The 14,057-nt window shown below is 46.7% G+C and overlaps 1 protein-coding gene across 2 annotated transcripts in view; it reads right to left on the bottom strand.

The window, feature by feature from the left end:
- Nucleotides 1–7,621: 7,621 nt before the first annotated feature.
- The window catches only part of CLN3 (CLN3 lysosomal/endosomal transmembrane protein, battenin), a 550,496-nt gene continuing 544,060 nt past the window's right edge, over nucleotides 7,622–14,057 (bottom strand). For both annotated transcript variants that reach the window (XM_085618893.1, XM_085618894.1), the window contains one exon: nucleotides 7,622–13,151. The gene's annotated coding sequence lies outside the window, so the exon portion shown is untranslated. The remainder of the gene's footprint in view (nucleotides 13,152–14,057) is intronic.

Here is a 14,057-nt window from a genome sequence, read left to right as displayed (position 1 = left end):
TCCGATAAGTAGCGAGCCAGGTGTGTGACCTCCACCGACATACCCCTCCGCTCCTCCGTCACCAAAACCCGATCCAACCGACTACGTGTGTTGTGCGTGGGAGAAAAGCAGGTGAACACCCTCTGTGTGGGGTTCCGTTGGCGCCAAATATCCACCGCCCCTATGTTGGCCATCACCCTTCTGAGTTGGGCAGTCATCCGCGGTTTGGTTCCCTCCCGAGGGGGCGCCCTGTCCAGTACCAGATCCAGGACACAATTGAAGTCACCACACCAGAGTATCGGGGTCCCCAGATCATAAGTTAAAACGTCCTGCAAGGCCCCAAAAAATGCGGAGTCATCGATATTGGGCGCGTAGGAATTAAAAATGACTATGTCCCTGCCATCTAATTGCGCCCGAAGGAGCAGGTATCGGCCTTCGACGTCCGCCTCCACATATTGGATGGCGAACGGCACCCCCGGCGCCACCCAGATCAGGACCCCCCTGGCATACGTAGAGTAGGATGAATGAAACAGTTGTCCCCGCCATTTTTTCCCCAACTTCTGCGCCACTTCGTCCACTAAGTGGGTCTCCTGTAGGCATGCTATCGATACCTTGTGCCGCCGGAGGAAGGAGAGGACCCTAAAGCGCCTCGTGCACGTGCCGAGCCCCCTCACATTCCAGCTCAAAAACTTATGTCCCATGATCTCGTATTCACTCTACCCCGCCTCAGCAACTCCCTCTCAACGTAGCCCCACTCTGGAACCTGACCTGCAATGCAACTGATGTCATCAACTTTCCCCATCAACATCCCCCCCAACAATACCCCCCTCCCCCCACCCACGAGCACTATGCCAGCAACAACGAAACATGCCCATATGCCCTTACCCCGCTGGTGCCAAGACGTGCACAGCCACCCCATTCACACACCTTAACTCTACCCCCGCACTCAAACCACCACTCCCCCCCACCCCGACCCCCGTTCTGACCCCGTTACTAACCATGCATACCAGGCGCAACCCGACCGAATCTCCCCTCAACACCCCGTCCCCCCCCTCCACTCCCTCCTGCCCCAGTGCTCAAGTTCCACGTGAACGGCCTCCTCCTCCCGGGTCCCTGTCTCAGCCCCCACTCCGCCTAGTACTGGCCCTCCAACCCAGGGTGGTGTCTCAACCCCTCCTAAACTCCCCAATCCGAGGCAACATATCACTTCAGGAGGGTTCCCCCCGGCCCGAAGCCTCAACCCCCACAGTTTCTGGGATCACCAGGGTTGCGGCCACTACCTCTCCCCCCGAGGCCAACAGCGTGTCCGGGACCAAAATGTCTTCAGGGCCCGCCGGGCGTCCTGTGGAAGGCTCCGGCCCCTCCTCAGCTCCCACCTGTCCCAGCTGCAGCGCTCCGTCAGCTCCCACCGTCACTCTACCCCCATCCCGGTCTGCCGCCGGCCCCGCTGAATACCTGCGCCTGTTAGGACGTTTCCGCTGTGGCCTCATGCCCCACTCCTCACGGGGGCCCCTCCCCGCTCCCGACGGGACATCCTCTCCCCGAGCCTCCAACCATTCCCAAGCCTCTCCAGGAGTCTCGAAGAAATGAGCCTTCCCCTGACACAGTACCTTTAGCTTGGCGGGATAGAGCAGCATGTATTGCAGGTTCATCGCCCGTAACTTCTGTTTAACCCCCAGGAATGACTTTCGTTGCTCCTGCACCTGCTGCGTATAGTCAGGGTAAATGGAGATCCTGCTATTCTCATACATGAGATTCGCCACCTCCCGCGCCGCCTTTAGAATACAGTCCCTGTCGCGGTAATTAAGGATTTTGGCGATGATGGCCCATGGAGGGGCCCCCGGTCGTGGCGGCGGCACCAATGCCCTGTGTGCCCTCTCGATAACAAAAACATCCGACAGCCCCCTCGGGCACAGACTCGTGCGAATCCAGCGCTCCAGGAACCGTTCCGCGTTGCCTTCCTCTGCCCGTTCCGGCACACCAACGACCCTGATGTTGCTGCGGCGGGCCCTCCCTTCCGCATCTTCCGCCCTCCGTTCCAGGGCAGCTGTTGTAGCCCTGAGCTGCACGACTGTATGTGTGAGGGTCTTCACCTCTCCCTGCAGGTGCTCAATGTTCCCTTCTGCATCGGCCACTTTATCCGCCACCTTGCGGAGGTCCGTCCTGAGTAGATTCACATCAATGGAGACTGTTTCGATTTGCCGCTCCAGCGCCGAATGGGACCCCTGTATCGCTTTTAACAACTCCGCACGGGAGGGCTCCGTCGGGTCATCCTCCCCCCCCGCCGAGACCCGTCTGCCGCGTAAGCCGCTGGGATGGCAGTCTCTGCGTGGTATATTGCGTGATCGTGTTCGGTTGCGTCGATTGCAACATCTTCCCCCTCGTCATCCCCGTGGCCTCCCGAGTCGCAGGTGCCCAACGTCGGCACTATCGCCCGATCGTGGAAAGTGCGTAGGCGAGGAGTAATGACTGGGGGCCCCGAGGGCTGCGCCGACCCCCTCCGCCACCACTCCCTGGAGTCGCCGCCCCAGTCCAGCGGCTGCCCACGCGTCAGCAACGGCACCCAGGCGGCAAGCCTAGCATCCGGAGCAGGCCGCCCTCAGCCAGGTCTCACCTTGTCTCGCAGCGGCCAAATCTCTCTCTTCCGAGGCGGACCCGGTGCCGCCAGGCAGTCCCCACCTGCTCGTCCAGGCCCGGGCCGTCGCAGAAGTCTGCAGGATAATCCGGAGAGCGCCCGGTTCAGGAGAACCTCCAGCGACCCCCTCGTGAGGCCAAGCCCAGTCTCCCTCGTAGCTCCGTGCCTCCGGGCCTCACGGCGCCACCGGTCCGGTCCCCCGCCGCCAATCAGATGCAGGGCCGGCACCGTCCTCACCCTTTTCTCCAAGCGGGCCCCTCCGCTCCGTCTCTCGCCACTCACACTGGCTCTCGGTCACAAGGCGACAGCGGTGTCTCCGCAGGATCTCCGCTTGGGGGCGGCTCGCTCACCCCGGCGTCCAGCAGTAGGCCTCAGACCTCGGCCTCACGTCTTCCGCACCCGGCGCAGGGAGTGCAGGGTCCGTTCTCCGGCCTCCCCGCCGGGCACTCGCGGGGGCTCCTGACCTCGAGACCCCCCGCCACACGCTGCCCCAGGAGGTCGCTCTCACCAGGGGGGGTAGTCCGGGGTAGATCCGCCAGCCACTCCGCCACTCTCCGGATCGTCTACCTGGCGACCGGGGGCCCCCAGCGAACCCGTCCCGGGCCCCCGATGTGGCTCAAGGAGTTCTGTCTGCCGGGCAAGGCGGTGGCCTCCCCACCTCCGGCGCTCCGACGTGTGCCACGGTCCGGCCGACTTCAGGGTCCGGAGTAGGCCCCAGGCCCCGGCCTCCCGTGATCTCGTCCCCGGGCTGGCCCCTGCGGGTGCCGTTCCACCGCCGCACCTCCGGATTCCCGCTCCACCGCGCACCGGAGCAATCCCCAGGGCTTAGGGGGTCGATTCACGCTCCATTCATCGGTACAGGAGCCCTGGCAGGATCGTCGCTACAGGATTTAGGGGTCTAGGTCGCGGGAGCCGGCGGAGCTCACGTCCTGTCGGCCATGCTGCTTGGCCACGCCCCGTCGTGGCGTTTCATAGATGATGTGTTTTTAATATGGCATGGATCTAGGGAAACTGCTGAAAAGTTTGTTGCTGACATCAATATTAATAAGCTCAATTTGGAATTCACAGCTACAATTAGCAATGAAAGAGTAGAGTTCCTGGATGTTGAAATCTATGTTGTTGAGAACAAAATTCAGACTAAATTACACAGAAAATCTACAGCAGGCAATTTGATTCTGCAGGCTTCTAGTGCCCATCCCCGACACCTCATTAAAAGCATCCCTATGGGGAGTTAAGGATTTATAGAATTTGCAGTAGCAAAATTGATCTCAATAACTGTTTAAATGAATCTTTTGAAAGATTTTTAGCGTGTGGCTACAAAATGGCTGATTTACAAAGCGCCATGAATAAATTGAATTTAACTACTAAAGATTTTTCGCAGGCTTCTAACACTAAGGTTGCCATTCCAGTTGGAGATAGATTATCTAAAAAAGAAGATACGGCAATAAGACTGATTACAACCTATAGTTGCCATGAGAAGAAAGTTAGGAATATCTTGAAGTGTAATTGGCCCATTCTTAAAACTGACATTACTCTAGCACCCTTACTTAGTGAAGCACCTGCTATTACTTTTAGAAGGGCACCCACCATGAGGGATGCCTTGGTTAAGACCAGTCCAGAAATAATTAAATCTTCTAATTGGCTCTCCAATCGATCAGGTTTTTTTAAATCTAGTTCTTGAAGGGCCTGCAAATTTGGAGTGAACACTTTACAATATTGTGATACTTTCACCCAAGATGCTTGCAAGATTAAGGGCCTGTTTACATGTAAAACAGATTATGCTGTTTATGTGCCCCAATGTACTTGCCATCTTCGATACATCGGGAGCACCAAGCTCCAAGTCTTTAATCGTATTTTGCAGCATCTGCGAGCTATTATTAACTCTGATCCCAGCTATCCTGTGGCGCGTCATTTTAAATTGTATTTGTACCCCTTTTATGATATTTACTGTCAGGTATTAATGTATTTTGATTTCATTTTTTTATAAGGCAATCTTTGGGCACTTGCCCACCATTAGTCTAGTACATTCTATGAATTTTTTCAGAATTATTGTGATAATATATTTTTTTATTTATATATATATATATATATATATATATATATATATATATATATATATATATATATATATATATATATATATATATATATATATATATATATATATATATATATATATATATATATATATATATATATATATATATATATATATATATATATATATATATATGAATGCAAAACACCGCTGCTAGTGCCTTGCTTGGACATAGAGATGAAAAGCGGACCCAGATGATTTGTGCCAATCAAAGTGCTTTATTTAGTTGCCCAGCCAGTCCGTCATAACGCGTTTCGACCCCCACTCGGGTCTTGATCACATGACACATTGCTAACGGAAAGAGTGGTATTTAAAGTAGTAAACAGGAAATGGCTTTCAGGTGTTATTGCAACTACATGGACATAGAAAAAATACTGAAACATGTCATCATGTAAACATTAAATCACAGAAAGATCCATCAATGTATAAATATATAATATAAATACATACAAAAATATATAAATCTATAAAAACCTGAATGTAGATAAAAACAGATTTTCCTGTGTAAGTTAATATTTGTTATTGTTATTTATAACAACAAATAAAGATTTTCGTTCACGACATTTTTTAGGTATCTCAATACACCTCCCTAAATTGTTCGCTTTCTTTTTTAGTGAATTCTTGGTCAATATGTTGCTAACACTTCCACAAATAACAATCAATCTTTTTTCTTTTTTATCAAACGAAAAATAAAGCCCAAGTGGGCCATCATTGTAAGCCAATAATCCCATTGTTGTATCTAAAATTAAAAAAACACTCAGAGAGTTTGTGCAAATAGTGCAAAATTGTGCAAGGGATATATTCCTTCCCCTTAAAAAAGATACCAGATAGTTTCCCCGTTTAAAACAGTTTAAAAGATATATGGGATCTATATTCCTATTTGATATTACCATCTCTTGGTAATAGTCGTTTATTTAATTCCCTCAGATTTCATATTTCCCATTCTTTTCGCTGTTCATCACATAAAGCTGTCCCACATCTCACACATGTCATGAAAAAAGCCCATCATATAAAGAACGTACAGATACTATAAACAGGTAAAAAAGTCTTCACTAGCATTCAATCCAGCCGGATTCTTTGTGTTGAGTTCCAAGATATATCGTGTCTCCAAGAGGCGCAATTTGCCCTCACGATTACCGCCCCGTTTCATTGGTGGAACCGTGTCTATTACATAGTAATGGAGAAAATTGGGGTTACTATCATGTAACAACTCAAAATGTCTAGCGACGGGATATGCCTGATCCCTCCCTGTAATAGCTCTGATGTGCTGGAGTATCCTTTTGTGGACCGGTAACCTAGTGCTACCCACATATTTCAGTCCACAAGGACACTCCAGCACATACACAGCATATTCTGTTTTGCACGTCGTTCTTTTCTTAATCAGGATGGGTTCAGATTTGAAAGGACTGATGTAATGGGTCTTATTTTGTACAAATTTGCAAGCCTTACCAGTGAAGCACTTTTTAAAGCCCTTAATTTGTGCCATCCAAGTTGTAGGAGTGGCTATTTCAGGACAATTACAGACTAACCTATTGCTCATCGAAGCTGATCTCCTAAAAGTTAGAACTGGTTTATTAGCTACTAAGTCGCCAATAATGGGATCCCCCTGCACCAAGTTCCAGTTACGAGAATACATTTTCCTTAGCTCCTGATGTTGTCTACTGAAGGGTAGAATAATCCTAGATTGGGCACTCGAAGTATCCTCACTAGAAGTAACTTGTTTCATTTTGGGGACCAAAGTTTCACTTCTGGATAAGCCTCTTGTTTTCATGATCGCACTGTCTATGATTTTATATGAATAGCCCCTTGCCAAGAAGCGAAGTTTACTGGCCTCTTGAGCACGAATGCAGTCCGCATCTAAACTACAGACCCGTCGTATACGCAGCATCTCGCCATACGGGATGCTGCGAATTAAGTGCTGCGGATGGTAACTAGAGGCATGAAAAATTTGTGTTCCCAGCAGTGGGCTTTCTATATAGTTTTGTAACCAATTTACTGTTCTCCACATATAACTCCACATCACGAAAATACGCAGAATTCTTACTTATAGCTGATGTAAATTGCTAATTTAAGCAATTGCTATTAAGTTTATCCACGAATGCCTGTGCACTCTGTTCCGATCCTTTCCAAATAAAAATCAAATCATCAATAAACCTTAAGTACATAACAGCATGTTCCACCATGATATCCTTGACCTCGCCCATCAGGACCCGCTCCTCCCACAGTCCCATGTGTAAACATGAGTAACTGGGGGAGAAGCAGGCCCCCATGGCGACGCCCCGGGTCTGCTGGTAGACCTGATTAATGAAAAGGAAAATATTCTGCTCAATATATATATATTTATTTCAATGTACTTACATTCAAATAATGATTATTTCTGTATTGGAATGGTTCTGACTATGTAGCTTTCCTTTTTTGGCAGTTGGAATCCTATTGAAGGTTCTGTTTTTACCGTCAGTATTTTCTCAATGTCTACTACTTAGTGGGTGGAGCATTAGCGATCAACTTCACTGTATTTAAACTCTATGGTCTTTGGCCATGTCATGTGATCAAGACCAGGTTTCCCGGTCGAAACGCATCATGCTGCTGTCATTTGAGGATTAAAAGCACTTTATTTTCATCTTACTCATGGAGTGGTCTGTTCCTGATTAATGCGCGATCCGCATGGTTTCTGGATTGTGGAATTGATATATATATGTATTATGGTGGCCTCAAAGAATGCCTGAAACTAACACTCACTCAACAAACAACTCCTGAATCAAGACGCCTTCAGAGAGTAGCTAAGGCCGATATGAAATGTTTCTAAAGATCACAATACTTTATTGCAGTGAGCATGGTCTACAGATAAATAAAGAAAAAGAAGAACATTCAATTAGTTGACTACACGAGTAATTAAAAAGCAAAATAAGTAATTTTCATTTAAAGTTTTAATTAAAATTATTACATTTAGAATAATTTAGGTTCAGCAATACAGAAGTTTACTAAAGTTTCCACATATTTCTTAATTATGCCTGAGAAAAAAACAGTGTTCATTAATTCCCACAGTAAATATTGTTGAAACATCACTATGCAAAACTGGATGGATCTGGTAAGCCTGAAACAGTGTTTCTATTTTAACTGACCAAATGTGTATTTGCCTAAATGGAATTTAAAAGAATGCCATCCAGCCTGCACTTGTGAAAAAATATCATTTTACCTTGTTTAAACACAAAGCTATTTTCAAAGTATTAAATAACATATTCCAACAAATACTCAAGCAATATTATGCAAGTGAACAGCGCACTAAATGGTAATTATTGAATGGGGTGGAGTCGGAGGGTATGGAATGAAGTCAAAGACCCTCTTTTGCCCTATGCATACGCGCCAACAACTACAAGAGAGTGGCCTCCTTACATAATACTGCTATTGTAAACATGACCGTTGACATTTTGCTTGTAATTTAGTAACACTTTAAGATGTATTGTTTGGGGTACTATTGAGGCAAAAGTGGACAATTAAATGAAGGCTCACTGTGTTGCATTGTTTTGGCAACTAGGTTGCTGACCTGTATCCTAAGTGCTACGGATGCTGAATGCCACTGCATGAGTTGTAATGTTCCAGAGTGTCAAAAAAGGGACGTGAAAAAGGAGAAGCCTGCTTATAGACACAATGGAAATTAATTATGGGAGATAATACACTGATTATAGAAACTGTGGTTGATTTTAAGTGATTTCAAGTTGAAAAATGATGATCCTTTCTAGTCACACCACCCTGAACTCTCCAAGGTTTCTAGAGTAAGGATCTTTGAAAAAAACCTTTTCTTTTATGATTTTTATCACGTAAATTTGGAGGAGTGGTCGAAAAGCTAGTAGAAGGGAATATTTACCGTACGTTCCAAACTTATTCTTTGTTTGTTCAAGAAAACACAGCTGACAAGTTGAGTGAAAGATGCATTTGTCTTCAGTCATGCTCTTTCTGGTGGTTTTCTAACTGCAGATTCCTAGTTGTGTAAGGAACCAGAATGGATTGAGAAATGTTTCAGCAATTGCTCCTGCATGCGACAGATGACGCCTTAGGAGTAAGCAGTGACCTTGTCTGCATCTGCAAGTGATGCCAAAAAAGGGTATATTGGTGCCACCCCTGCAAGATTTCCATGCCCTTTGACAAAGACAATCAGTAACAGATTGCAAACCCTGACTGCAGAATTAAAACCTAGAAATCCACTCCTCAGAACAGGGAGGAGGACGCAGGCAGTGAGGAATCTGAGGATACATAGAGTATCCACTAAAACGATCATTATTGAAGATAAATAACTTGTTCTTCTGGTGGATACTTACTAAATGCGGATTCTTTTACTTTTGAATAGCTACCAAAGCAGTACCTCTCAAGGAGGTGGTGGAGACTTCACACTAGGGAATCCTGCAGAATTGAGCGTGAAAATGGCCTCTCTACAAACTTGCAAATTTAGGCAGTAATGCCTAGTGAAGGTGTGAACTGACACCCACATAGCCACCTGGCTGATGTCCAGAGGTGGAACACCCTTGGCTAAGGTTATAGTAGCGGCCTTAGCTCTAGTACAATGAGCTTGAAGACTTAGCACATTTTTATTCAGAGAACAATCCACCTGGATAAGGTCTGCTTTTGGTCTGCCTTCTACTTCTTCACACCAGAAAACCCACACAGTTTCTAACCCACTTGGTCAGATTTCTCAATAAATAGCAATGTATTGCCTCTAAAGGCGTGTACAATAACGTTAGAACCAAGTTAAGGCCCAACTACATCATATCAATAGTACAAAATGTTTTAAAAAACACATTGCAATAGGTGACTTAAATAGAGATGGCTGATTAGGTAAATGATGAAAGGCTGAGAAGACCGTCGAATAACTTTTAACAGTGCCAAAGGCAGGGCCTTTCTGGGCCAAAGACAAGACTGACAGAGGTAGATCAGAAAGTTTTGCCTGCAACATACTACCCCCACAGTCTGCACCAGGCTACAAACTTTGCCCAACATACAGAGTAGACCAACTTTGTGTGCGGATGGCACACCGCCAGGATGACATCCATCACCTCCACGGTCATATCTAAACCACTCAACTGTTTCTGCTCGATCTCCACACACGGAGGTATAAGATGCAGTGATTCAGATGAAGTGCTCTGCTTCTGGGAGAGAAAGTCATCAATCAGAAGTAAAAACAGAAGAGGGCAAATGCTCAGCCTCGGCTGTCCAAACAGGAACAGTCTTCAAGCCCAGATCGGGCCATCATGATCAATTGAGCCCAGCAGTCTGTCTAGACTCTCTGGTAGAGGTGGAAACATATTGAGGAGCCCGGTGTCAGGGGAAGGTAGAGTGCATCTCCCAGGGAGCCTTCAAGCAGAAACCCTAGAATGCAAAAGGCTTGACAGTGAATGTTCACAATGGTAGCAAAAAGATCTACCCAAGGCATGCTGCACTAGGCAAAGATGCCTTGAATTACTGACGGGTGCAGATACCATTTGTGGTCAGCTAGATGGTGTCTCCTAATCTCGGCCACTGTGGCATCCTGTCAGATGGTTAGCGAGATTCCCTAATGGGCCGACTAGCACCATAGTTTCAGCACTTCATGGCACAGCAACTGCAACCCCACACTGCCGCTGTACCATGTGGTGGCACTTCATGGCACAGCATCTGCAACCCCACACTGACGCACTACCATATGGTGGTTGTGTTTTCCATCACAACTTGCACAGGATTAATCTTGAAGGAAGGTATAAATGCCTAGAGAGCGTACTGCATGGCTTGCAGATCAAGAAGGTTGATGTAGTTCCTGTGCTCCACCAGAGGCCACTGATCACCACCTTGTCCAGGTAGCCTCCCCGGCGGCTCCTCCACTAAGGTAGAGGAATATCATCCCACTGGTTTTAAGCCAAGTGCGCAATGACTGTTTGGCCAGCCCTCTGGGGCCAACCAAACAGTCATGCACACTGCACATGTTCTCCATGCAGGCTGCATTACAGCCTGCTTGCAGAAAATGCCCAAGCCCCCAGTCCCCATCAGAGCGCAAAACCAAAGGCTCAGATCAATCACAATGCTGCATTGTAGCGTTGTGATTGGTCAGGGGAGCATGGGTGCTTCCTGGTTCCTGTTCGGATGAGTCCTGACGTGGAGGAGACACGCAGCTGCGATAAGGCACGTTATTATTTTACATCGCCCCCACCCCCGCCACCCCTGATCGGTGCTGGCCGCCATTGCTCCCCAGAGCTGATGCAATCATTACCATTTTAAACTCTGCATGAGGTAGGGAGAATGGTCTGCCACGTCAGGCTGGCATCCTTTATCCACCATTGAGAGTTCAGTGTTGTCTCATCTGACACACGTCCATGAGGCACCTCTTATGTTGAGTCCATTGAAAGTGCAGGTTCCACTGGACATAAGTCACTAGAAGGACAGGCAAGGTCAGGAAACTAAGAAGCAACAGACCCTTCCAGGCAGGAAACCTACACTGAGCCTGAAATATCAGGATCATATGTGGACTTGCTGCAGTTGCGGTCAGACTTAACGTCACCATGTGCAGAACTGCCCTATAAAGGTAATGCTCCACATCAGCTGAAGGTGGGATTTTGGCTCAAATCCAGGAATTAAAGTAGCGAGATGACTGATTGCAGGTGGTCCAAAACTTAGTGTGACATGCCCACCTTCAACAGCCAATTGTTGAGGTATGGGAACATGTGCATTCCTGACCCTCGAGGATGGGCCCGACCCACTGCCATCACCTTTGAGAAGACAAATGGGGATGAAGGGTGCCCAAATGGCAGAACACAAACCTCAAAGTGTTCTTATCCCATGATGATCTGGAAGAAATCATTGTGGGACTGCCGGAAGACAGAATCCAGTGCCTGCCGTATATAACAAAGTGGACCTAGGCCAAGGTTAGCTTCTTCAATTTGTTCCTACGAAGGAATGCATTCAGGAACCGAAGATCCAAAATCAGGCTGAGAATACCATCTTTGGGTACCAGAAAACAGGGGGGAATAGCACCAACTGCTTCCCTCCTGTTTGGGCATCCAACTAATTGATCTTTTGGCCAGTAATGGCAGAACCTCTCTGGCAAGAATGGAGGCATGTTCTCCCTAAGTTTGGGCAAAAGCAGGTCGAACTGGTCGGGGGGGTTAACAAAATGGGAGGGACACAACATTGACAGAGAATCTGCAGGGCCCACTGGTTTCAAGGTAATTGTATGCTTGTTTGGTGGCTAAAAATGTATTCTGCCCCCCACTAGCTGCAAATGACTAGCAAAGGAGGAATCAGAACCATTTGGTGGAGGTAGGGAAGAGGAAGCCTAGGACTGACCATGCTGTTTTTTGCCCCATCCTCTGTCAGCAATCTGCTCCCAGTGGGGTTCATGGACTTTTGCATGGGCTGAGATAGCTGCCACTGGCTATCAGTTAGGCCAGGCCCAGGGAGTAAGCCTGGAACCTCTGGTATTTTTGGTGGAACTGGCCGCCCAGAAATATAAAGCCAAAGGAGCAAGTTGTAGCATTTGTATCTTTGAATCACTCATGTGCTGAATCGGCCAGGTCTCCAAAAGACCTTGAGCAATCAAAGGGCATGTCCATGAGAAATGCCTGTTCGTCCCCAGAGTAACGTGATATGCATTCAAGTGTGATAACGAATACCCATACTACTGCATATGAGAAGGCCTAGCCACTCTGTGGTGTCCAGTCCAGCTTGCAAAATGTATTTTGCTGTATCCGGTCTACCTTGGACCATCTGGGCAAAAGTATTTCAAAACTTGTCGGGGAAGGCAGGCACAATCTCACTCACCACGCCCCAGTGGGTGTATCTGCCTAATAGGCAGACTGCATTCAAATGTCATACAGCCAAGCTGGTGGATGAGAACACGCTGCTGCCAAAGTCATCAATATGTTTAGATGCTCTATAAGGCAGAGCAGTGGGAATGGCATGGAGACCCAATCTGCTGCCCAGAGCCTGCACTACAAGGCTTTCCTGTGAAGGGAGTACAAATAAGTCCTGGTTACCCAGAAAAGGTCCATTCTGACTAGCTTTGGGGTGACTTACCAGCAGCACAGAGTAGGGCATCGCACACGCTGCAGCCCAAGTGTCTGTCCAGGTTTTAATGAAAATCAGTAAAGGCTTTGAAGATGAAGGGTTAGGTTGCAGGATTTCATTCTAAAGATTTGCCTTATCTTCTACTGTAGGCAGTTGTAGTTCCAAAATCTCTGATGCCCTACATACCACCACATCAAAAGAGGCACTTTCTTTTGAGGAGGGTGGAGGTGTGTGGGGGGGTAAGAATAGGGATTTTGGTAAAGATTTTGGTGAGGTATGAAGACCACTTGCGACCTGGAGGTCTATCATGAGTATAGCAAAGGTGCATCTTTAACAGTAGCATTGTTTTGGAGATTGGCAAAACACTGACAGAAGTTCAGGCGTGGAGTTCTGTTATCTGCATCGAAGGATCTGAAAAAGAAAAAGAAACTGATGTCAGTGCAATTGTGGTGCCTATATATGGCTCTACGCCATCACTTCTGGAGGCAGGGCGAAGTAGTTGCGGAGTTAAATGGCGCCACCTATCTGTGTGCCGGAGCAATTGCTAAAAAGATTATGAATCCTGTCTGGCATCCGGGTAAAATCAAAAGGTCAGAATCTGCAGCTAGAAGTATCTATCAGAAGCAGTTTGTCAGTTGGTTCCACAGTGTGCCATCATCACAATCAAGAGGGTGATCTACCGGTCACTACATTAATATTAGGAAATCAACTCTCTAATAGGTCTCACACATTTTGCAAACGTTTAGTTCAATTTATGAATTTTGTACAAATAAAAAAATAAAAAGAAATTGTGCAGTAAACATTTCGGTTTTGTGTGTGGTATTTGTAAGCAATTTTCTTCTATCCCTGCTCTTCTGCTTTGCTGATAAGGGCAGTTTCCCTCGAAGAATTATTACCTGCAGTCTATTTTAATAATAGTTTTACCCTCCGTTCTATAATATACTGGACTATGGATACACTTGATAAGGCTCGCGAAGGAAATCAAATGCTAAGTGGATTTTCCTTCATCTATTACCTATTATTGCATGTAGTACCAAAACAGCAAATTTGCATACTGGGAGACTGATCTTCAACAATTAGGTGGTCAAAGTCGAAATTATTATTGGTTCAATATTCTAATAGAAACTCAATGTATCTTTATAAAAGCAATGTTTTAATTTGAATTCTTTAGTGTAAAAGGTCTAGCCGACATCATTTTTAGCAGCTGTATGTCAGTCTAACATCATACGTCACATTATCAATAACTTTATTTTACATTCTGTGATTTTCACGTCTCCCGGGACATTGGACTCACTATACCCTTAGCACTTTCCCCTT

This window comes from Triturus cristatus, chromosome 7, assembly GCF_964204655.1.
Source record: "Triturus cristatus chromosome 7, aTriCri1.1, whole genome shotgun sequence".
Classification (NCBI taxonomy): domain Eukaryota; kingdom Metazoa; phylum Chordata; class Amphibia; order Caudata; family Salamandridae; genus Triturus; species Triturus cristatus.
The sequence above is the reverse complement of the archived record's forward strand: the minus strand, read 5'-3'. Positions and strand labels throughout refer to the sequence as shown.